This window comes from Aricia agestis, chromosome 19, assembly GCF_905147365.1.
Source record: "Aricia agestis chromosome 19, ilAriAges1.1, whole genome shotgun sequence".
Taxonomy (NCBI): Eukaryota; Metazoa; Arthropoda; class Insecta; order Lepidoptera; family Lycaenidae; genus Aricia; species Aricia agestis.
In genome coordinates this window covers 7,292,481-7,318,612 of record NC_056424.1, presented here as the reverse complement: position 1 = coordinate 7,318,612, position 26,132 = coordinate 7,292,481, and the positions used below count along the sequence as shown (strand labels likewise).

At 36.8% G+C, this 26,132-nt stretch overlaps 1 protein-coding gene and 2 non-coding genes across 3 annotated transcripts in view; 2 read left to right on the top strand and 1 right to left on the bottom strand.

The window, feature by feature from the left end:
• LOC121736848 overlaps positions 1 to 26,132 on the bottom strand; it is a 628,730-nt gene that overhangs the window by 590,636 nt on the left and 11,962 nt on the right. The window lies entirely within an intron of this gene.
• Trnag-gcc lies at positions 9,755 to 9,825 on the top strand. The gene has a single exon. It is a non-coding gene; the product is annotated as a tRNA-Gly (tRNA).
• Positions 11,296 to 11,366, top strand: Trnag-gcc. Its single transcript has one exon. It is a non-coding gene; the product is annotated as a tRNA-Gly (tRNA).

Here is a 26,132-nt window from a genome sequence, read left to right as displayed (position 1 = left end):
TCCGGACTGAAGTACTGTCTCGCTCTGTTAAGAACACCAAGCTTCTTCGAGGCTAATTTGGCCTTACCCTCAAGATGATATCGGAACTGGACTTCGCTCGATATGTTGACGCCAAGTATCTATGCTAGGAGAGATGGTTAAAGATGTGCCCTCGAAGCGAGGTATACGACCATTGGTAACTTTTTAGTGGTGAACGCGCAGACTTGTGTCTTGGTGGGGTTGAATTGGACTAAGTTACGTCTACCCCATTCCGAGACCTTCTCCAATGAATTCTCCACCTTAGACACAAGTTCGTTTCGACTCTCAGTGACATTTTGCCGAGAAATATTAGGGGAGCCGGTATATACAGCATCACCTGTACTATCATCCGCATAGCAATGAATGCTATGCAATATAGAATTAAGAATATTAGATGATGCACGCGACTGAGTTGCGCCAAAATTCGTTTATCGCGCAGGAACCGTACATATTGTCTTTACTCTTTTCCCGAGAGTCAAAGTATCTCCATACAAAATTTCAGAAAAATCAGTTTAGCGGTTTGAAGAGATAACAGACAGACATACATGCCCATGATTGCGCTGCACTGTTTACTGTAGATAGTGCATACCTAATCTTGGTTATCCAACATGGCGCATCGTGAAGAGGGCCCTTAATTTCTGGAGTCATTGACCTTCTACATCAAAACCAAATTGCAAAAACGCAGTTTATTGCCACCAAAATCAATCAGTCCTGGAAATACCCTGTCATTATTTCAGCGTACAACCAGCGAATTTGCCTACCTCTTAAGGAACCTGCTATTATACCTTGCCACGCGATTTTGAGCTTCACGTATTTGGCAATAAACCACCAATTCCTTCGCCACAATATGCTATAATTGGAGACGCAATTGCACCCACTAATTTGCTCGGAGGAAATCATTTCCACGAATGCTAACGGTTGGCTATACGAATTACGTTTAGACGATATATTTGCATATCAATTTGATCGAAATCGATTTTAATTGAGTGTGGAAAATCTTGAAGATTCAAGAAAACCAACGTAGGCTTCGGCTTTAATTTCCGAACAACGAACGTAACTCATGACTCTACGATGTAGAGAATTTATTAAGCAAAAGTAGACCTACGTAATTTGGTTGGGTAATGTAAAACCATGCCAGCCAGATCACTAGCATTTAACTTAACACAACCAAATAAGTTGCATGATGCTGTATGCATACAAATTACAAACCCAGTTAGCGACAAGAGTACTTGATACATATTACATACGTACATCTTGATTTTACACCAGCGGGGCTAAAATGGTCACATTTAGCAATTCCTCTCAATCAATTCAGCAAATGAATTGTCAAAACTGTCAAACTGACAAATGTCAAATCAGTACAAAAATACAGAAATGAATTGCAAGCAGAGTTGCATTTTGCGATTTTAGAAAAATGAATCATATTATGATTCATATCCTGATTCTTAAAAGCGACCATTTTAGTTCCGCAGTACGTAACTGAGCATTATTTTCTTTTAAGTATATTTTTTGTTTCTTTGTAGTTCCCTTCAAAACAAGTTTGCAAGTTTCCTAGAACACCTATGCAGTACCCTGAAAAAGCTTCAGCGGGGCTAAAATGGTCGCATTTAGCAATTCCTCTCAATCAATTCAGCAAATGAATTGTCAAAACTGTCAAACTGACAAATGTTAAATTAGTACGAATTACTACAGATCGCTTGTCGATCTCTTTTTATGAACGTGGGGGCGCTGCACGTAAAGGAGAACTGTCAAAAATGACATTTTTGTATGATGGCAGCGTTAGTTCCTATTTTCGCCACGTTCATATAAAGCCTTGTCGATCTGTAGACATGAATTGCAAGCAGAGTGACCATTTTGCAATTTTAAGAAAATGAATAATATTACGATTCATATTATGATTCTACATAGCGACCATTTTAGCCCCACAGGTAGAGATTTATATGTTGGTACTTGGTGTGTACTTATCCTTAATCCATAGTCCAAGATAATGTTATAAACACAGAAATAAATCAAAATAGAACGGCTAAGCTAAGGAGTACGTGTGTTTCAATCTTGCGCAAGTGAGCAAGATTTGTTGAACGTTCATTTAGTCAGCGCGCACATCGCGCGCGCATTTTGTTTTTTTTTTTTTGATTTGATTTGTTCTAACTAAAAGCAAAACAAAAATTGACACGAGCGATTCCTATAGCAACGCACGCGCGTCGCCGTTCTATCTTGATTTATTTCTGTGGTTGTAAATGCGTAAGCGTGTCCCTTTTCCTGTATGTCTATTACCTCTTCACTCTCAAACGACAAAGCCGATTTCGATGAAACTTGTTACGCAGCAACTTTCAGTCCTCGGAATACAGGTTCATTTCATCCCGGAATAATGTACGTCCTACCAGACAAACTAATTTCAGCGAACGGAGTTGCGGTCCTCATCTAGTGTATCAAATAAGTTAGAAACGGAATGACCTGTCGGCAACAGTGCACACTCTGTACAATTAATATCCTGGGTGGGCTTAGTCCGCTAGCCTTTGACCAAATTAAAAAGTTCTGGACATCAAAAAGCCATTCAACCTATAGAGGTAGAAAATTCCTTTATTTTCTTTCCGTTTGATTAAGACTGTACCGAGAACGAGTTTTCATGAACGCATCGTTATTTATTCATAAATGTACACACGGGTAAAAGCACCTTCACACTTTACGACGCAATCGCACCGCAATAAATTCGACATGAACATTTTATGTTTGCCTTGAGATGGCCTGCGACGCTGACAATTTTACAAGACCATCAGCTGTGTAATTTCCATGCGTTTCCTGGTTTAGGGCTTTATAATAGCTTGTAAGTGCGCCAGTAATAGCTCAAGTAGGCTTGTTTTATAGCGTAAGTATTTTACACTGGTGGTTAACAGAAGTTAATTTCAGACATAGAAATGCAGAATACGGTAGTAAGTTATGGATTATAAACTTATTGAATTAAGATAATCATGAAATTCTCAATGTTTTTGACGATTTCATGTCGTAAAGATCTATGAAAGCTAATCATAATTAAGTAATCAGAGCAAACACTGTACATTTTACAAGCGTTAATTGAAGTTACTACTAAAAAAGTTCCACAAAAATAAAATAAAAATGGCTAACGTTTCTACTTTTTAGGTAAATCGCAAATCGCAGCGTAAAATCAGTATGAAGGCACCGTAGCAACGTTCTAGATTTCTTTTAAGATTTCATAAGTCTTGTACGCTGCACTGAGCCGCGAAACTCTATTATAAACCTGAAAAGCTTTTTAATACATTTTAAATTCTGCACATACGTAAATTTGATACACAGCACGCGTGGTCCTAAGATGAGCATTAGCAAATATTTAAAAGCCTCCATGGAGGCTTAGCACGTCTTCCCCATACGAAAGAGTGCAAGTAAAGAAGATTGTAAACCTTAAACAGATTGGTTATGACTTATGACTGATCATAATTTCTGTGCCAACCCTACTTCAATATTTTTTGTCAGAAAACAATAAAACTTTTATAAAGTGGGACGAAAGAAAAAAAAAACATTTCTAGTCATTCGTCCCACTGGGACGAATATTTATGGCACGAAAGACTCAAATACCCTTAGAGCTTGCAGGTTCAAAGACTTCTTTCAGAAAAATAACTATCACTTACCCTAACATGGTAAGTTTGAGACATTAATGCCAACTCACTCATAACCGCGTTTGGTTTTAGCGGAATTACCTCCATTAGTAATCAAAGCACTCTAAAGGCTTCATGGACTTAAGGCTCCATCAAATGAGACGGATTTTCAGGTACGCTATTGGATCCTTTCGTAACTCTAGTGGCATACGAGTTTTAATACCTTTCAGCATTCTTTCAGACTTAGCCTACCTAAAATGTGCCTTGCAAAATAGGTTTTTCGTGACTTCGTAGTTTTAACATTATCTCTTGTGATATTTTCATAGAATTTTTTTCATTTTCCAAGGATAAATCGGAGGCGCACATATTTTTAATCATTACTTATTAACGCAAATGAAAGAATCAATAATTTGGCGCATAGCGTTTTTCCAGATTAATTTCTGCCTAAAAATCATAATTATGCGCTACCCTACAACGAACGCATGTAACAATCGCTTTAAAACTGCGGCAAAACTTCCCAAGTTTAATCTGGTGTTGCGGATGTTTTAAAAAAGGTAGAAGTCGCGTTAGACTAGATATCGGAAGGTCACGTAGAGCAAGTTTCTTACGCGATTAATTTTTAATACGCTTCCTTAGGATAAGAATAATTCTCCGATAGTTCGCACGGCTATGAAGTTTATTTTCTCATCTATTTTAAATTTGTGTATTTTCTTTGATCTTTAATCCATACTTAATATTATAATTTATATTGAAGTGTGTCTGTCTGTCCTTACGTATGACGGTCACAACTCTGTTGCGCTAAAATTCGTTTATGGCGAGGGAACTTCCAAAGAGGAGGAGGTCATACGTTCGGCTGTATGTATCTTTTTTGTATGTTCAACGATTACTCAGCCGTTTGTGGTCCGATTTTCAAAATTATTTTTGTGTTGTGTAGGGTTTAATTCGAATTTGGTACCATGTTCACAGAAATTGTGATCTGATGATGGGATCCTTGAGGAATCGAGGGGACTCCTTGAAATTTGTATGGAAACATAATAGTGATTAAAATTTTTTCTGAAGTATTCGAGGCACATGCTACTAAAAAGTAGGACTTCACACCAGGTATAGTACAGAATTGGTTGATGTTAAGTTGAATTTAGAAAAAGTCACTAATGAAGAATAAGAAATAAGAATTGTTTCATATTTTTTAGATCATATTTTTAAGAATATTGTTTTTACCTTGGAATTCTTTTGTTAAAAAATAATAATTCCGGGATAAAAAGTACCCTTTGTCCTTTCCCAGGACTCAAAGTATCTTAATACCAACTTTAGCAAAATCGGTTCAGCGGTTTGGGCGTGAAGAGGTAACAGACAGATACACTTACGCATATATAATATTTTCTGTATAGATATCAAAATCAGCATGAAAATAAATGGCCTCATTTGGACCACACACATCCTAATTCCTATTCCCACATCACATTAGTATATTAAGGACAGATATGTAATGAACCGAATTCCAAGTGGCAGGCGACGCCCCCAGAGTAAGGAACTTACATAATCACACTGTTAATAAACTTGTACAACATTAATATAGTTCCAAAGGCTCCCTCGGGGATTTCATATTGTTATATCGCAACATCCATCACAAGTTTTACTTCTGAAGTTTTTTCAGGGTGCAAAGGAGTTCTAGGAAACCTGTGAACTTGTTTTAAAGGTAGTTACAAAGAAACAAAAAAAATAATAGAAAATAATGCACAGTTACGTATTGGTAAAATCGAGATGTAAAAAGGGTTTTTCACCCTGATCTGAAACGCACTAATTTCAGAAAAATAATTAAAGCCATTGTCTAATAAATGGATAAAGATTGTCATGTTTAAAATAAGACAATTTTAAACACGAACTGTTTTAACACCAAAGATTGTAGGCCCTAAGGCCACCAGAATTTAATATTCGTTGAAACTTAAGATCGGCATACTCTATGCTAGTTGCTAGACTATCTCTGCAAGGCCTCAAATTAGACTTAAGGGCCACTTATACTTAACTTTATTTCACACTACCTATACAACAGTAAAGGCACCGATTAAACCTAAGGGCCACTTAATTATCGCTTTAGAATACGATGGTACGTGTAAAAATTTCCCTATTAAAAACCTTTAACTTCGCACCGTTCTGACTTCTGGCTCGTAAAAACATCGCCAAATTCCCGCTCTAAAGTGAAATTTTAATTCTACGTCACGCGACTGCTTATCCCGATTATGTAAAACAGCCTTAATCGCGTTAAGAGTACGCCCCCATTACTCCGAAAATGTGTTTGACGCGTAATTCCATTATTTTATTGCTGTACAATTGAATTTATGCAGGCGAGTTTGGCTAAATGTGTTTAACTTTCGCGCGTAAAAAATTACGTCCTTTAACGAGGCACGTGTCGTTCGATATTTGAATTTTATGCTCCCCGTAGATGGTGCCGGTTTTCTGAATTTATTTGGCAGAAGTTTATCTTCAACGTTGTTGATTGGTCAATGTTGATGCTAGCCAATCATAAACGCTTGTGAGAAAACTTAAAAAAAAACTTCTGTCAAAAAACTTAGATGGATTCTAACTGATGGATCTATTGAACAGTTGTTTTGGGACCATTATATGTACTGAATTTTTTTCCAATCAACTGTTCAACAGGTGTTTAAACTTTAAATCTTTTGTAGTAAGACCTTAAGTTTTTTGATGGCATTAGAATTTAGAGAATCTTGTTTTATATTTGTTCGATACGTTTAAAACTGTCTCGATAGACAAGGACATAGCATTATATAAATAAAGAATCTATTTAAACAGACGATAGCTGTCTAATTAGTAGGAATTCTCAGAGATATTTCCTATGATACACAAATCTTGAAAATAATCACTTGGTAGTTGGTACCTTTTGTTATTGTCCGTGTTGCTAGTTAATTTTGTGTCAACTGGCTTCCCAAAGGTACTCGTAACTTGTAAGATGTTTATAATGAATCCAAAAACATTCTCCATGTCAAAAAACGGGTGGAAAGTGAAAAGCACCCAATCCAAGGCCAGGTCAAAATAGGCCGAGAGCCGCGGCATAATTGGACTTGCTGACAACTTGACAGCGCCTCTACTGTTTGTTTGAGATTAAATTTCAGATTCGCGCACGGTTACTAAATTAAGACTCACACTGAAGTGGGAGGTGCCATAAATTTTAACATCCACCCTGTTATGTTACGTTTGGGTTGACTGCTGAAATACTATACGCGTTTGGAACTTGTATCTTTAGAGAGTTGCAATGTTTTGTGAGTACAATGTGTCTCCTATTCAGACAATTTTCGCCCGAAAGATTGCTAAAAGTGCAAACAATATTTCGACCAGTGCTCGTGAATCGAGCGGCGAGCCCTATACTTTTTGATTTGTTCTGAAATATACCACTGGTCAGTGCATTGACAGCAAAGTGACAAAGTTTACAGACAGTTCATAAACAGATACGATTGTCTCACCAGTCACTAGTACAATAACAGGGTGATACACCGTTTCAATGACGTCGGACTTATGACGTCATCAGCACTGGCCAGTGCAGTGTTCCATTTCGGAACACACACACAGTCACTTTTTTATTTTTTTCTGTAATCGCTCACAATCCTATAATTTGTGATCACTAAATTATATTAATAAACGCGTTTAAACATAATAAACTGATTGCTCACACAATTCTCCTATAAATTACCTCCGAAATCGGCCCATAATTCTGCTAGCGCGATTAATAATCAATAATTATCATGTCATTAACAATCCAATATCCATTCATTATTGTTCAATAAAGGGTTTGTCACATTATTGGGTAAATAATCAGTTGTGAACGTTTTGGGTATGGATTTATGGGTATTATCGATTTTACATGCTTATGTGGCAAGTGTAGATATCCTTAATAGGCTGCGTTTACACCAAACTGTATCTTATATACCAGGGTCCAGGACTTAAAATTCATTTATATAAATTCCTTTCATCGTAAAGAAGTAACAGACAGACTTCTGTACCAATTACAATGCGTCAGACACGTGACATGATCGAAAATTCGTAAGGCGAAGGGGGAGTAGACTCAAGACTGCTGACATGGTGTAGGTGACAAGGCCTTACTCAGAGATATATTTTAATGATGATTAAACTTCATTTTTTTAAATAATACCATAGACGAATTATACATACCTAATATAATTATTATATTATGTATAAGTAATTCGTCTATGGTATATTTACTCCATGATAATACTTATCTATGGACGCTTCACACCACGTCAGTCCGGCCCCGTGCTAAGTACCTGAAGGACTTGTGTTACGGGTACCAGACAACGAAAACATATTTAATACTTTTATAATATACATATATAGTTAAGATTTTTTATTATATTTTACATATTATTATATTTAATATAAATCCAAGACCCAGGAACATTGAAAACTTTTTGTTTCGTCGGTGGGATTTGAACCCGCGACCCCCGGCTTGAGCTATCAACTCGCCCACCAACTGAGCCACAGAGGTCGTAAAAGTTTGATAAAATATGTAATGTATGGGACCTATGTCAAAATATTGATTTAATGACAGTAAAGTATAATTAATATTTGTCTCTGAGAGCAGTAGATATAGTCGTATCCCTCTCTTTCTACACCGAAGACGTGTCTGCTTTTTAGTTCCTTGGCACTTGAGGTAAACCAGCCGTTGTTTTTTTTTTATCACAAACCACATCCAAGGCTACGAATTTAGCGGCAGTAATACACGTAAATCAAGTTGTCCCAGGATATTTACTAAAGACATTCCTTGGCGGGGTCTGCGCAGAATGTGCACATACCCGAGCCGTGCGGATTATTCCTTAATTAATATTTTAGTGGCCATTCTGATACGAAAATAGGAGGGTTACATCACGGGAAGAAGAGGTCGTTCCATATTATATCTTTTATGATATTAATTATAACTAGATGACGCCCGCAACTCCGTTGCGCCAAAACTCGTTTATCGCGCGGGAACCGTACATTTTCCGGGATAAAAAGTATCCTATGTCCTTTCCCGGGACTCAAAGTATCTCCATGCCAAATTTCAGCAAAATCGGTTCAGCGGTTTGAGCGTGAAGACGTAACAGACGGACAGACAGACAGACACACTTTCGCATTTATAATATTAGTATAGATAATCAGCCAAGTGCAAGTCGGAATCGTTCATGAAGGGTTCCGTAACGTTATAGAGCAAAAATACGCCAAAAATTGTGTTTTTTGTATGGGAGCCCCTTGTTTTTTTTATTTTATTTTAATATTTTATTAATTAATAAAGTACACATATAATCAAGGATTTTGGGAAAATATCATGTGCAAAAAAATCAACCCCTATATAAACAGACGGACGGACAGACGGACATCGAAGTTTTATAGTATGGTCCTATTTCTTTACCTTTGGGTAAAAAATTAAAAATGAATCGTTTTTGTGTATAATGACGACGACCTCGAAGTTAAAAACTAGGAAAAAATAATTAGAACTAAGTTATAAAAATTAAAATAAAGATAATAAAATAAAAATAGCATGAATCGCTAATGTATATTTAACTGTGCCATTAAATACTAATAATTTGTAATTAAAAATTTATGCAATTTATATCTAACTCATCAGCAAATTTTAACATTCCGACAAACAATTATGAATTATGTATAGCATTTAGCGTTAATTAGTATTTTAAATATATAAATAGGTGTAGGAATTCCTATAATTGATTTAATAATAATAATATGTCCAGTACTTACGTACCGTATTTGCTTTATTTTTAATTTAAATCTTAGATCAAGCCCCAAGCGGCAGCCGGCTGCCACCTGCCAGCATAACAATTGAAAGTCTATATTGTCTGCGATAATCACGAATCACGATGAACGAATTAATAAATAAATAAAATACGTCTATTTCAGGCTTTTTAACCGATATTTTGTAAGTAAACACTTAATTAATACTTAATAATGAACTGAAATACTGAAATCAGTAATCAAAATTAATAATATCACAGAATATAATAGGTACATTAATTAGTAGTACCATAGTACCAAATAATTATAAGTACCTAAAATATTATCCACTATTTTACCCGTATGATTATTTTATAAGGCAAAATCAAGCATCGGTGGTTCAGTGGTAGAATGCTCGCCTGCCACGCGGGCGGCCCGGGTTCGATTCCCGGCCGATGCAATCTTTTTATAATTTATATTTTTACATGTTCAAGCATTCATTGTTAAAAATGTAAAAATACAACAATTTTTTATATGTAAAAAAAATTAACTCAAAGAAGAAAAATCTTAAAACGTTTTTAGCCTTAACTAAAACCATTTTGCCCGACATGCCAATAGAGAAAAATGTCTAGATTTTATAGCGCTGTAAACTTAGGTTCGTTCAAACGCTAGGGTACCTGGGGAGTCCTAGGTCATGAAGTTTACTATAATGGACGATAAGTGTTTTAGGACATAAAACTTTACTAGCCATCTATTATGTTAGTTATTTCAAGTAATTTATTGCATGTTTTAGAGATTATTGAAAACAATAATTTAAGCTTAGAGCCAGTCCACACGGCGCGATGCGTCAGCGTTGCGTCGACACAGCGCAGCCGTTGCGTTGTTTTACATACAAATAACCAAGGTATTCACACAGCACATTGCGTCGTCGCAACGCACACATGAGGGGACGACTGCTTCGAAATAGGCCGACTTATATGCGTCAAACGGCAGCGCTGCGTCGACGCAACGCGCCGTGTGGACTGGCTCTTATTATGCCTATGGAATAGGGATGTAGATGACTAGTGTTATCTCGTACCTACCTAATTATAACTTTAATAGTCCCTAATTTTATCAATTACTAGATGACACCCCCAACTCCGTTGCGTCAAAATTCGTTTATCGAGCGGGAACCGTACATTTTTCCGGGATAAAAACTATCCTATGTCCTTTCTCGGGACTCAAAGTATCTCCATGCCAAATTTCAGCAAAATCGGTTCAGCGGTTCGAGCGTGAAGAGGTAACAGACAGACAGACAGACAGACAGACAGACACACTTTCGCATTTATAATATTAAGTACGGATTAATATTATAAGGCTGCATTTATATTCGCCGGCGCTATGGCGCGGTTTGGCCGCTACAGGTATATAAATTGAGCCTAATAATCGTCCTTTTTAATCAGAATTTACAGAAAGGGGATGCTTTTTCATTGTTTTTTTCGCCCAAGAAATAATTTTGACACATTATCAAGATTCAGCCCTACTTTTGTATTTGGTGCAATAAATTACTAAATACCATTATAAATGTAGGCCCCGTCTCATTTTTGATGAAAATCTCGCTTACCTGAAAAATAAAAATACAATCATTAAGAATATTTCGTTTCGAAGTAGGTAAGTTCTATAATTATCATCATTCATCTCATTACAGTTTGCACAAAGGTTGGCACTACATATAGGCGAACGCGTTGGCCGGCGCGCTGGCCCAATGTGTCGAACAGGCGAAATACCTACCGGCTACCGCCAACGCGCGAACGCCCGTTCTACAGATTGGGCCAGCGCGCCGGCCAACGCATTCGCCTATCGAACGTTGGTTCAAGGTCAACTGTCAGCATCATGCTTTTACCGGATCAGTTGAGTCCAAGCGGTCATCAAATTCGCAAAGTTACCACAAGCATCGGTGGTTCAGTGGTAGAATGCTCGCCTGCCACGCGGGCGGCCCGGGTTCGATTCCCGGCCGATGCATTTTTTTTTATAATCTATAATATAAAAAGTCATAAAATATAAAGCCTCAAATAGAATATCAGTAACCAATTATCATTAATAAAGCAGCTCACAAAAGTTTGCTCAAAGTGAACTTTTTAGTAGCTCGTGATAAATAACCTCACTTAGAAAAATTGAATCCATATTATATTATAATATTAAAGTTGCCCGCTATGTATTTCCAGTCGCTCACCTAGTAATACAGTCGCTCGGATAGAATTTTAATATCTGAAATAGATAAATCGCAATCCACATTTTGTAAGCTCGTTCTGGATTTTATTATAAATCAATATTAGTATAGTTTATTTTTCGCTTAGTCAAATTAATACCGCTCATGTTATTAAAACAGTATTGTTCATCATCAGTCGCAAAGTAATTTTTTATTCGCTCGTTTTATTATCTATAATATAAAAATGAGTCGCTGAATGTGTTGCTAAGCGCAAAACTCGAGAACGGTTGGACCGATTTCGCTAATTCTTTTTTTTTAATATTCCTTGAAGTACGAGGATGGTTCTTACGGATAGAAAAATTAAAAAAAAAAAAATTTTAATTTCCATAAAAAGTCTAAAAACAACACTTTTGTTAGTAACGCTAAAACTCGAAAACGGATTGGGCTAATTTTAGTCTTAAAATATTCGTAGAAGTCCAGGGAAGGTTTTAAAGTGACACGAAGTTCACGGGGACAGCTAGTTTTAAATAATTCTATCAATTACCATAATATTTTTACATGTTCAATCAATGTTCTTTTTTAACATAATTTTACAGTCTAAATTCAACTTTGCCGATGTTTATTTCGTACCAACTTTAATCATGATAGTTCGTAACTTCTATTAAATAATTATAGCCTACTATTACATTTTTATTACTTATTAGAATTTTGAATATTAATTTTTATATTTCATCAAAATAACGAGGCACAAAATACCATACAAATTTTGTAATTTTAAAATATATATTTTTTGTGAGATTCGCCGTTTGAACTTCAGATAACTAAATAATGAGCTTAGGATATTATAATATGTATAAATAATCGGCCAAGTGCGAGTCGGACTCGCGCACGAAGGGTTCCGTACCGCTATAGAGCGAAAGTAGGCAAAAATTGTGTTTATGTATAAGAGCCCCGAGCCTTATTATATATTAAATAGGTATTTATTTTAATTTTATTATTATTTATTAAGTATTAAAGTACCTACTTAAGTACCTACAAATAAAATAAAAGAAAGTAAAAATTTCAAAATGCCAACCTGATGCCTTTATTGACTACGAGCAAAAAAAGGCCAAATAAATAATCGGCCAAGTGCGAGTCGGACGCACACATGAAGGGTTCCGTAAGGTTATAGAGCATAAATAGGCCAAATTATGTTTTTTGTAACCCTTAAATATTTATTTTATTATTAATTATTAAAGTAGGTACACATAAATTATATTTGAGGATTTTGTGAAAATTTCAAGTGCCTACTTGTTTGTTACCATTATTGATATAGAGCAAAAAAGGCCAAAAAATCACGTTTGTTGTATGGGAGCCCGCCTTTATTATTCATTTTATTTTGTTTTCAATATTTGTTTTTATAACGGCAATAGAAATATACAGAATCTGTAAAAATTTCAGAAGTCTAGCTATAGCGGTTTTTGAGATACAGTCTGAAGACAGACAGACTAGACGGACAGACAGACATCGAAGTCTCAGTAATAGGGTCCCGTTTTTACCCTTTGGGTACGGAACCCTAAGAAGTGTTCCAATCATTCACAATATCAATAGAATCCCACATTACCTGGATAACATCCTTTAGCGGCACATAATATAATAAGTCATTGTCTTGAACCCCTATTATCCTGAGCCTTATAATTTCCGTAATTTTACAAATTCACCGTCATTTCACGCTTTTACACACGCATTGATAACTTAGTAATTGACGGCCAGATTGGCTTAGAGTTCCCAGGATATTTTCAAATATTTGCAACAAAGGGAGCAAACTCATTACAAAATATATTATGTATCTGATGATTTCAAGCTACCTCAAGCTTGGGTAGGACTGCCATCCGGATTTTCCTGGATTTGTCCTAGTTTGAAGGGCGTCCGGGGAGCGTCCGGCCGGGTTTTTGAAAAGTGTCCGGGTGAACTCCGGACACTTTTGTTAAGGCGGTCTAGGTAAAGAAACGGACGATTTTCAAGATAAAAATATAGAAATTTAAATCCTGAAAAAATATATATGGTGATATTTAAGGATCTAACACATTGGAATTCATATTCCATTACACAAAAAATCCCAAAGTTACCTCTTCTTTTAACGAAATTGCCATACTATGTCCAAATTATTTGGAATTTTCAGATAATTTTTGATCTAGTACGTATCGTCAATTTCACTCGATTTAATTGATGTATAAAAAAACGACGATCAAAAAACTATAAAATTTGAGGCACAAAAGGCTCGGCTGGTGCTTTCAGTCACACACTTTGCGCCTGCAATTTTATAGTTTTTTGATCGTCGTTATTTTATACATCAATTAAATCGAGTGATATTCGGTATTCCCTATAATTCTGTAAGATGAGTCCAAACTCGAAGAGTCAGTTTATACCTGTACCCAGACTTTTCATAACTAACTTAACTACGAGAATTGGAATTCTGGTTTTAAATACTAAAAAATTGTAATTAAGTTTTAAGTAAGTAATAAATTTATGAAACCCCACTTTGTTTTTCGTACTTAACTAGAGCTACAACATAATCCAGTTCAGGGTTAATTTTCATTTATTTCTAAGTAGGTATTTTAAAAGTAAAATATACAGCGAGTCATAAAAACTAAGTCAACCTTTTAAACGCTACAAACTCAACACTTCATAAAACCATTTAATTAGTCTCTCATAAGTCATAATTCACAAAAATTTAAAAATAATAACATAAAAACTTATTTAAAATAGCGTTTGAAAGCTCGGAAACATTTTAGCACATTTCCAGTACATTTAAGGCGTAAACGAATAAGTCGACTTCAGCGGAAAGCAGAAACTAATATAAAACAGCCAGGCTTATTGCCGAGAACTTGTGAAGCAAATCACTTTAAGTTTATGCGAATGTTTCAATACGCTTGTTTTATAAGTTGTTTTGTGCTAGGTCTTTGCGAGTGTGACTCAAACTTTGGCAACAATTTTACACCTGAATATGCCATTTGAATAATTACTAAACATTAGCAATTTATAGCAATACTATGATGCCCGATCACTTGGTAGTTGGTACTCTTGGTAGTTAGTACATTTCCAGAGCCCTAAGCTAAGATGCTATATAGCATCTTAGGTAGCTTAGGGCTCTGGAAATGTATAATTTATTTTTCGAAAACCGATAGTGACGCCTTAGCTCAAAATAAAATTATATGCATTTTAACCGACTTTCAGTAATAAACTTCTGTATTCGGCTGTACATATATTTTTACTTTCTTGCTATAGGACTTCGACATTAAAAATTTAGATATATAGGTACCTGTTTAAATATCACCTAAAGTTGAAAAACACCGCTTTATCCCTAAAGCGGATCCACTAATAAGTATAATAAGTCTCAAATCCTTTTTATGACTCCCGCCCCGCTTTTTATCGCTGCCATAAACCTATATCCTGATAACCCTCAGAATCAGTTAAGCGACGTTTATCTGGTGCATAACGTCGACCCGCGGGCTCTTGCGGCTAGGGTGACCAGATGTCAGGAATTTTAGACATAATAATATGTCAGGAATGCGGCCGGAAAAGGGAAATGTCAGGAATTTTCGGCAAATAATTGAAACAATAAAATTTTATACACTTAACTTTTATTTTTAATCATAATAACAAAAAAGGTTAAGCAAGAGTACGGAGTTTCATAAATTGTACTTAACTTATAAATAATCGTGATAATCTTTTTACGATATAAACATAAATCAATCAACATTGACAAATTAAAAATTAAAAAATCAACAAATAAATAGCTCGTGTCACTAATTTTGGCCGAAAATCAGGAATTTTGCCAGGACTTTTGAAATGTGTATCTGGTAACCCTACTTGCGGCCACTAAAATTTCTATAACAAAGCGAGCTGTTACAACGCACAAGGATTTTGGCTTTAAAAAAAACAATTTGGATTTTTTTAAGCACACGTCTAGCGCGGATGGATACTGGATGGAGAGCGTGGGACTGGGAATGCAACCGAAGCTGCTACACAAAGGAAATGCTGGACACGTAGGAAAAGGGCTGACTAAGGGATGTTACATACATTACTAAAGCTATAACAGAGCGAATTTAAAGGAATTTTCAGTTGTGAGCACACGCATAGAGAGAAACTTTATATGCGTGTATTACTGCGGCACTCAGAGACGAACACGTACTTACTAATTTTTTTTTAAAATGAAATAAGGGGGCAAACGAACGTTTGCTCGTTTGCCCCCTTATTTCATTTTAAAAAATATTTAATATTTATGATTTTTCCTGTTATTATTTTTTTTTTTATGAAATAAGGGGGCAATCAGAATAGCTGCAGGTGCGTTGCCGGCCTTTTAAGAGGGAATAGGGTAATAGGGGTGGGTAGGGATGGGAAGGAAAGGGAATAGGGGAGGGTAGGAAGGGAATAGGGTAGGGGATTGGGCCTCCGGTAAACTCACTCACTCGGCGAAACACAGCGCAAGCGCTGTTTCACGCCGGTTTTCTGTGAGAACGTGGTATTTCTCCGATCGAGCCGGCCCATTCGTGCCGAAGCATGGCTCTCCCACTTATGTAATTTAATTAAATGAAATTTTTGACATAAGCCTCTGAATACATTATCTGTGAAACTCTTCATTAAATTGAAGGTGAATCATAATTAAATGTATCTGAATGCGGCAGTGACTTCAAAGCGATCATTGGTTAGAAATTAGAATAGAGTTAATTCTAAGGGTACTTACTAGTTACTACTAATATTTATTACGAGCTTTTGCCCGCGGCTTCGCTCGCGTTAAGAAGTTTTATTATATACAAACTTTCATCCCCTATTTGAACCCCTTGGGGTTGGAATTTATCAAAATCCTGTCTTAGCGGATGCCTACGTCATAACATCTACCTGCATGCCAAATTTCAGCCCGATCCGTCCAGTGGTTTGGGCTGTGCGTTGATAGATCACCATGTCAGTCAGTCACCTTTGATTATGGTATCCGCTAGGTAATAGCTGACGCTAGATAACACAACCATGACCCTGCAATTGTAGATTAATATTCTCTTTTATAACAAAGAGTAAAGACCCAGCTGGTTCTATTCTGACATATCGCAAATTGGCGCAAAAAAATCCAATTAAGTTTAAGTATCGTTAAATTGTCTGTGAATCATTAAACTGAGGCATAAAAAACATTTTTATAAATCATTTCCCATTTTACAATAACTCAAACAGAAAGTTTCTTCATAAAAACTTTGTAATCATCTTTTATATGAAACTACAAAGGAAACTTAAGAAATCTCTTTTAGGTTTTATTGCCGGAAAAATATAGCTCAGCTTTTTATGGAATTAATTTGTCTAATCAATGGAAGTTCCTTCACAAATAGCTGCAAGAACCTATTCTAGACTCTGTTTATTTCTATAAGACTACTTGATGCCCTAAGGGTCAATTCATACTAGCGCAGAGTCTAAGCGCATCGAAGCGAATGATTAAAACTGAATATAACAAATTCAACCTTAACTCCAAAGCGTTAACGCACTTTATTACTTCTGAGAATTTAAAAAAGCGCGCGCATTCGCTCTAATTCGCGTCGATGCGTCCGACCAACGCTGAATGGCCTCGCAGAAGTAATGTATGCGTTACGCTTTGGAGTTAAGGTTGAATTTTCTGTGTTCAGTTTTTGGGAATTCGCTTCGCTTCGTTTCGTCTCTGCGCTAGTATAAATTGAAGGGTCAATTTATACTCCGCGAGGCCATTCAGCGTTAGTCGGGCGCGTCGAAACGAATTCGCGCGGTTGCGCGCGCCTTTTTAAATTCTGAGCAGTGATAAAGTACGTTAATTTGTTATATTCAGTTTTAATAATTCGCTTCGATGCGCTTTACTTTGATTCTGCGCTAGTATAAATTGACCCTAAGCAATTAATAATACAATAAATAATACAAAATTAAAACAAATAAGCAATAAATCCACGCCTGTAGGCCCCCCTATCCGTATGTCAACTAGAATCAGTCTTTAAACCTTTACCGCCTAAAAACATTAGTTTTTTCCTAGAAACTTTTTCTGGTGCGGTTTTTTGTGACGTGATGCCCTAAGGACGGATTTTTTTGTGCTTTTTCTGGTGCCCCATCAGACGTGATACCCTAGAGCCTAGGCAATTGCTTAATTTCATTAAAGGTTAATCCATCACTGATTATGACGTATGGGTGTTTGTGGTCGACATAGCTTGTACTTGCCATCTGCTTCGTCCCAAGTCGATATTGTCTCAATATTGTAAAAATCGATACAAGGCTTCTAAGTGTCTAAACACACTAGGCCGAAGTTACGCGGCGTAAATTTCGGCGCATGATTCCGCCTGCAATGTATTTTAAATTACCGATGACACACTATTCCGTAGCGTTCCGTCCGTATTTTGTATGCGTTTGACATTGCGGACGTAATCATGCGGAATATACGCCGCGTAACTTCGGCCTAGTGTGTTTAGACACGACAGACTATCAAACGTAAAACAAGACAGATCTCAGGCGAAAAACAAGCGTAATCTTATATGATAACCGAACATTCCTAAAAATACAAATACTTTTTAAGGTGTAATTTAACACTAAAATTCCAAACACAAAAGTTACCTTAAGTATTATTTACTCTCAGATAATGGGGTACCGGAAAGATAAAAGCGTACTTATCCAGCCAATAAAAGGTTATTATTAGTAAAGTGACTGCCCTTCGTAAATATAGATGTAGGTTAACAATCTTTATGGCTTTTAAAGTATTCTCATATACAGGGATTTCTAGAATTCGTAGACAATCCTGCAGATACGTGTATCTACACTGCGCAAAAAAAAACATCTACTTAAGCAATTTTGCGTAAAAGAATTGATCCACTTTTTCACATATAGATAGTTTTGGCATCACATCCACAGTTTGAGGGGACAGCCGGGTGCCGCTTGGGGATTGATGGGTTATGGGAACTTTTCCTGTCATGCGCGTCGTCAGTGTCACCCGCGCGGTACTGGTCCGCATGCGGGTCATAACATACTCCTGCAACGCGTGTTGCCCGCATGACAGGAAAAGCATCTATGAAATTATAGGATGCGGGCTATTTGCATGCGGACAAGATCCGCGCGCGGGCGATGACGCGCATGAGTCACGACAGGAAAAGCGACCTAATTTTGAATTTGATAATATTGCTTGTTTTGCACCTGTATTATTTAACTAGGTTTGGCACTTAGCAATAATTAGCATCATCATATTATATATTTTTTGGGGGCAAACGAGCAAACGGGTCATCTGATGGAAAGCAACTATCGTCGCAACATTAGAAGAGCTGCAGGTGCCTTTGATAAACAAAACTGTAACGATGCATTCTTTCATATCATTCATACTAGAGCTAATCTCTTCATAATATGACTCTATTTCTCAGAAACGACACCTATTTGGCATTTGCTCATAGTGGACGTCAAGTGAATAAAGATTGCCGATTGCTATGCATTTGCTTTAGCAACAAGTATTCATATTTCCAGACACATTTCTCACTAAGTCTGGAATGAAACATAATATTATTCGATTTTGTAGAAACGTGAACTATTTAATATCTAACCGTGACAATCGCTGTACGAGTTTATTGCTCAGCACTCTCACAGGCTATTCTTACTAATATAATATTTGTCAGTCTATCTGTTACCTCTTCACACTTTACCCACTGATTTTGCTGAAATTTGGTATGGAGATGCTTCGAATCCTGGAAAAGGATATAGGATACTTTTTATTCCGGAAAAATGTACAGTTCCCGCGCGATAAACGAATTTTAGTGCAACGGAATTGTGGGTGTTGTCTAGTTTAATCTATATGAATATTAATACGCGAGCGAAAAACTTTCGATCCTTTTGACGAAAAATGCGGAAACGTAGGTGATTGAAATTTTGCACAGTTAGTTTATATTATGGTGAAGGAGTGCATCGAGCTAAGATTATTTTGAAATTATGCTTTTATCATACTTTTTTTAAATAAATAAAACATTACACACACTACAACGTGCATACTACCATGTTTTGACTGACAAGCCTATACACACGAATTAAGTATACTCCTTTGTTTATGGTTGAAGTCTGTTGTCAAAATTCAAATTAAAAATGGATTGTTGTTTTTTATAGTCAATACTTAAAACGGGGAGCTGAAAGAAGATAATTAAAAAGTTCGAATTTCGACCATTGGGCGATCGCTAGTATAGATTATATTATTAGACCGACCATACAATATTTTTTTTAAATCGTAAATTAGTCTAATTATAGTTTAAAATAGATAATCCTTAAAACACAGTTCAAAATGTTTTGTAAACATCTTGTTACAAAACAAAATCCGGGACTAAGCCGGACAGATATTTCAAAAGTCAAGTAACATAAATCTAAAAGTGAAACTAACGGAATACACAAAAAATGTCTCCATCTTGCTGACGTGAACCAGAAATAAATTCCGGACACGAACCAAAGTGTATTCAGTACGAGAATTGTTCAAACTTAAAATAGACGACAAAAATAACCACGGTTTTTTATTTCAAATATGTTTTTACTATAAAACCTAATTAAATGCATTTTAAGAGTTCACAGATCATTGGTTTGCAGAAAGTTCTTTCATTGGCAATCCTAGTCTTTTTTTTTATGAAATAAGGGGGCAAACGAGCATACGGGTCACCTGATGGAAAGCAACTTCCGTCGCCCATGGACACGCAGCATCAGAAGAGCTGCATGTGCGTTGCCGGCCTTTTAAGAGGGAATAGGGGAAGGTAGGGAAGGGAATAGGGGAGGGTAGGAAAGGGAATAGGGTAGGGGATTGGGCCTCCGGAAAACTCACTCCCTCAGCGAAACACAGCGCAAGCGCTGTTTCACGCCGGTTTTCTGTGAGAACGTGGTATTTATCCGGTCGAGCCGGCCCATTCCTGCCGAAGCATGGCTTTCCCAGGTATATAGTGGGATGTAGTCTTTTCGAATACAAAGCTAGTATATGACTAATTTCTGCAGTTTGCACTGTTTATTACATTTTTGTTGCAGAAATGTCTAAAATATATCCAAAAGTATGTCACAATACATTTTGCAGATACAAAAACAGGTAACGCGGAGACAAGCGAAGTAAATTATATTCAACGAAGAAATCTCAAAATATTTCAAATAAACATTAAGTATATTAAATATATTATCTATAGACGACGCGACCCAATTTAAAAGACGTATCCATAGTCCATACTAATATTATAAATGCGAAAGTCTGTCTGTGGCTTCGCGTCTAAACCGCTGAACCGACGAGGCTGAAATTTGGCAAAGATATAATTTGAGTCTCGGGAAAGGACATAGGATACTTTTTATTTTAGAATATACGGTTCCCGCGCGATGAACGAATTAAGAGGATAGACCAGGGGCTAGAGAAATGAAAAAAAAAGCACGTGTAATATCTATAGCTGTCTCCCTTACCTCAAGCCTATACCGCAGAACGCGATAGAGACAACTGCAGAAAATCCAGAAAATCAACGATTCGTTGTCCCCTGATTCCTTCTCCAAAACTTAACCGATTTAAGTACTTTTTCATTAAAGATTAAAAAAAGCTTGATCTGTGTTCCTATGTTTTGCTTTTTTTTGTATAATCTAGCCAAATCTGTTTTCTGGACGTTTGAACACAGCGGAAAATCTGACCATTTTTTTGGGTTTTTGAACGTTCATATCTTATTTAATAATTAAATTATGAAAAAAAAGAAAACATAGGGACATCGTATTAGTGGCCGTAGATATTCAGGAAAAAAATTATAACTCTACTAGCATTATCCAGGGAGGAAACAGGGGACAACGTTTGTATGGAAAAAAGGGCGGTGTGGACTCCTCTTAAGGCGCAAACGGAGTTGCGGGCGTCATCTAGTCAGCTATAAAGCTGTAATTTTTAAAATACTTTCATTGTGCAATATCGTCTGGAGTCCTCGTTTCGTTTAATGAACTATTTTCTTCGCGAATACCTCATTTATCCCTGCTCATTTTGTCTGGAGGATCTTGAATACATTTAAAAGTTTTATAAGGCGCAAAGGCGTTTCTTGTGAGAGCTTAAACGATTCTTCGCGCTGAGTTGAATAAATGACATTTAAAAATTTAAACACCCGATTGTTCGAAGGCGAAATAAAAAGTTCGGAGCAGGATCGTTCGGTAGTTTTATCGTTAGTACTCTTTAATAGCAGTTGTAGAGTCCCGGTATTTTTGGTGCTAGAATTTTGCGCAAACCAACCATTTTTAACGACTTCAAAAAAGGAGGTTTTATTTAATTATTAAGTTACGGTATTAAGATACGACCGTCATAATAATATGCTAAAGCTTTTTTCTATGTTTGTTTGCAGATAACTTCATCGTTTAAGAACCCATTTTGATGGTACTATTTTGTTAAAAAGAAGAGATTCCATAGGTGGTCAAATGACAAGGAAATACTTTTTGAAGTCGGTTTTTTTTCGCTAAAATTATAAATGTATGCTTGGCAGCAGCACTATCGAATTTGACAAAATATTTCCTCTCTTACTCTCTTTTCAACGCCAAATATGAATTCATGTATCACAGTTTTTTCCTTGTTTTTCAAGTTAAGAACAGTTGTAACGATCGTTCAAAGCGAATATAGTACCATAGTAGGTACCTACACAGTGGATCTTTTTTTTTTTTTACTACGTGGTACATGCTTCGGCACTAATGGGCCAGCCCGACCGGAGAAATACCACAGACTCACAGAAAACCGGCGTGAAACGGCGCTTGCGCTGTGTTTCGCCGAGTGAGTGAGTTTACCGGAGGCCCAATTCCCTACCCTTCCCTATTCCCTTCCTTACCTCCAGTAGCCTGTAATCCTATTCCCGCTTAAAAAGCCGGCAACGCACCTGCAGCTCTTCTGATGTTGCGTGTGTCCATGAGCGACGGAAGTTGCTTTCCATCAGGTGACCCGTTTGCTCGTTTGCCCCCTTATTTTATAAAAAAAATTTGGCAGCGTAAAACACATTGCTCGGTGGCACGATTCATAGAATCATTATAATATCACGATTGGAGGATAGCGGGGTGTGTACTGTGTAGGCGGGGCTAACGTGCTTTGAAATTTTTGGCAGCAGGCTCTTAAGTCGTGGCAAAATACTTGATTTAATGCACCAGCCGCACGAGAAAAATCTAAAAACTCTACACACTCGTCAAAATCGGTGGCCTAGCCATTTTGTTACGGTAAGTATAAAAGTTACAGAAAAGTAATATATTAAGTTCAAAATCCATAGAATGACGAATAAGTTTTCCTGGATTTTACCGTATATTGTTACCTTGTAGAAATTGTTTATAACTTTAGTCACCTTTGCGGCCTTTAAGTCAACACTGTTACAGCGTTTAGTCACCTCTGCAGCCTTTAGTCGCCACTGCATCCTTTAGACTTCTTTGCAACCTTTAGTCACCACTGCAGCCTTATGCACCACTGTAGCCCTTAGTCGCCACTACAGCCTTTAGTCACCAAAGCAGCCTTTAGTAACTCCTGCAGCCTTTAGTCGCCACTGCAGACTTATTCACCTTTGCAACCTTTAGTCGCCACTACAGCTTTTAGTCGCCACTGCAGCCTTTAGTTCTAAAAAGATTAAGATTCTAAACGATATCTAAACGATATATATCCAACAGAAAGTTAGTGTCATTCCCGGTGTTAAAAAGCATATCGACGCCATCACCCAAAGCTTAAGTTTGCTCTCTGAAATAACGAAAAATTATATTTTTAAAATTTGAACTATCTGGCATTATCCAAACCAAAGTTACGAGGGTTCAAAAATACGACGAAACATTTCGAGGAAAGGTAGGTAGTGCTCTTCGCTAGGCTCGCCTTAGCGGGGGCACTACCGTGCACCCAGATATACAGAATGTAACAAAAATAAGTGATAATACTTCAGGGTGTGTACGTGTTCCTTGTAGAGAGTTCACTGTGAAAGTAGCAGCGCTGAAAGACCAAATTTTTTTTTCACTTTTGTATGGGGAAACTCGTGACGCTCGGGCCCTTGCCCATACAAAAGTGAAAAAATGTTTTCGTCTTTCAGAGCTGCTACTTTCACAGTGAACTCTCTACAAGGAACACGTACACACCCTAAAGTATTATCACTTATTTTTGTTACACACTGTATATAACAGTGAACCATGTATATTACAATATACATGGTTCACTGTTTTACATTTTACAACTCTGTCGAAGTTCCCAACGGGATCTTATTGCCCTTGTAAAAACGAGTTACCCATAGGCTTTCGTTAATAACTTTTTTATTTATTACTTAATCAATATACAGCCTTAATATCATCTCTAAGTGCTTTTATTGGTACACTATAATTATTTATGCTGGGAGGGTATTCTGCCATATTTTTATTGAGACTCAACCGTGGAGTTAAAATTAGGGTTCAAACCGGATTTACAACAGTTCTCAAAGAAAATATCTTCTCATTTATTATACCAAAATATGTATTTTTAACGTTCATTTAGGTAGCCCGTAGACTCGGCCCGTAGACTCGGAGTCGGCCGATAGTTTGACCAAATTGGGGTTTCAGTCTTCGATCAAAATATTCTGAAATATTTGATCGAAGGTTTCACAAGTGACATTATTATCGGCCGATACAAATCGTTTAACCTTCATAAATCTTCGTACTCATTAAGCTTTCGATCAATCATCAAACAATCGGCCGACTATAAGTCTGCAGTCTGCGGGGGCTCTTACACTACAAGCACCCAGAAAAATAATTTCATTATTCATGTTTGAGAATAGATTAAGCGCATTCTTGACACAAACTCAAGTCTAGATTCCAAGTAGAATTTAGGTTTAGCACCTAGATTTCTCATTTATTCCCTCAAGAAAATCTGGATTCAGTGAAACCTCTAGTGAAACGAGGGTCTTCATCAGCGGTGGAAATAGGTCGAGATCAGGTTCTTAAAAACCGTCTCCAATGTTGGATCGGCTTTAACAGAATTAACAACTGCCAGTTCGTTCGAAATAAAACTTTGTAGCCCCGGATTTGGGTCTAATTTCGTCCGAACGGGAATACTTACGGTACCCCTGACCTGTGGCCTAAGATAGGAAACAGATTAGGTGGTTTGAACGCCGCCTGTACATCTGATAGCTCCGATAAGTGCTGTAAAGGAGTGCTCGGTGAGACTTATTTTTGCTGGGAATTCACGTCATTACATTTAAATCAGTATAATATTCCAATTGCAGAAGTATAAATTAAGGAACGGTAATTCCAAAGACGGTAGAATATGAACTAGGGGTTAGAATCGATTGTGATCGTTTGGATGCATTGCAATTTGCAAATGAATTGATATGAATTTATTTGGAAAGCGAAAGCGACAAGTAAAGTGGCCGCATTTTTGGTTGGTTAACCTAATACTGTCAGCACGGCTGTTTTTGAGAACATGGAAGAAGTGTATAAAGGATATTTATACCCGTTTTCAATAACTTTCAATCATGTCAGTTTAAAACATTGCCACCCCTTGCTTGCCAGACTAAAATGACCCTCGTGCCAGGGCTTTTAATACACGTCAAAAAACGTGTTGACAGATCATTTTTTGTGCTCCCGAAAAGAAACAACCAATTTATCGCCGAATGCAAACCTAAGTAGATAATTTACGACCAAAAGGGGTTGAAAGGAACCTCGGTAAACAAATAGTTTTTAATACAACGCGATAAGAGGCATTATTGCATTTATCACATTATTCATTTCACGCGTACATAACAAGCTTCATTTTGGGGGGACGCTTTGTTGGATTTCGGACTCTAGTAGCTGGGGTTAGGATTGTTTTTTCTGGGGGAATATTTTGCAATCTCTTGGTGTATTATGAATGGGAAATCTCCCCGTTTCGGTAGCAAGGGGTTTAGCGAATATGGTGTTACCCTATTGCAGTATTTATTACAATCTCCTGCCGAAATCGGCAAGATTATGAGCATACAGATGTTGATTTTAAATTTATTAGCCGCGATAAATATTGCTCGCAATTTTTCCCTGCATAATGTTTGCAATATTAACAAGTTGTAAATCAAAAATAATAACATAGGCAAAGGCTCCGTTCCTTTGCTTGCTTAAGCTATAATACTTGAGGAACGTTTTGAAAAAAGAATAAAGAGACATAATCTTTTTTGCTTATTCAGGCAATATGAAAAACAGGATAGGAAAGACAAGTCTCAATCTGTTGTCTAAAATAAGTACTCTATCTCTCTCTAATATTTAAAATAACTCTATCCCCGCCGACTTATTTTCCCTCCCACATTTTGTAGGTCATACAAAGCCCTATCCCTAGCCCTACCTAATAAATAACAGGTTAACTGGCGCACTCAGAGAGATCTAATAATTAACGAATTTTAATTTAATAAAGATTTTGTCATAAACTCCAGACATTTTCTGCCAAAGTGTTTATTAACCTGTCAAGACTCAAGCCCCTTATGGACACGGATGACCGCGACAATAATAGAATAACAATAGATTTCCAAGAATCCGCGATCGAAGGATTAAATTAAAGTTAAGCAAATATTATAAATTGTCTTTGAGTAGAGCCGTAGCTCGCAAGGCATCTTTGTAAAGACGAACAAGCCTTGGCTACATAAGAC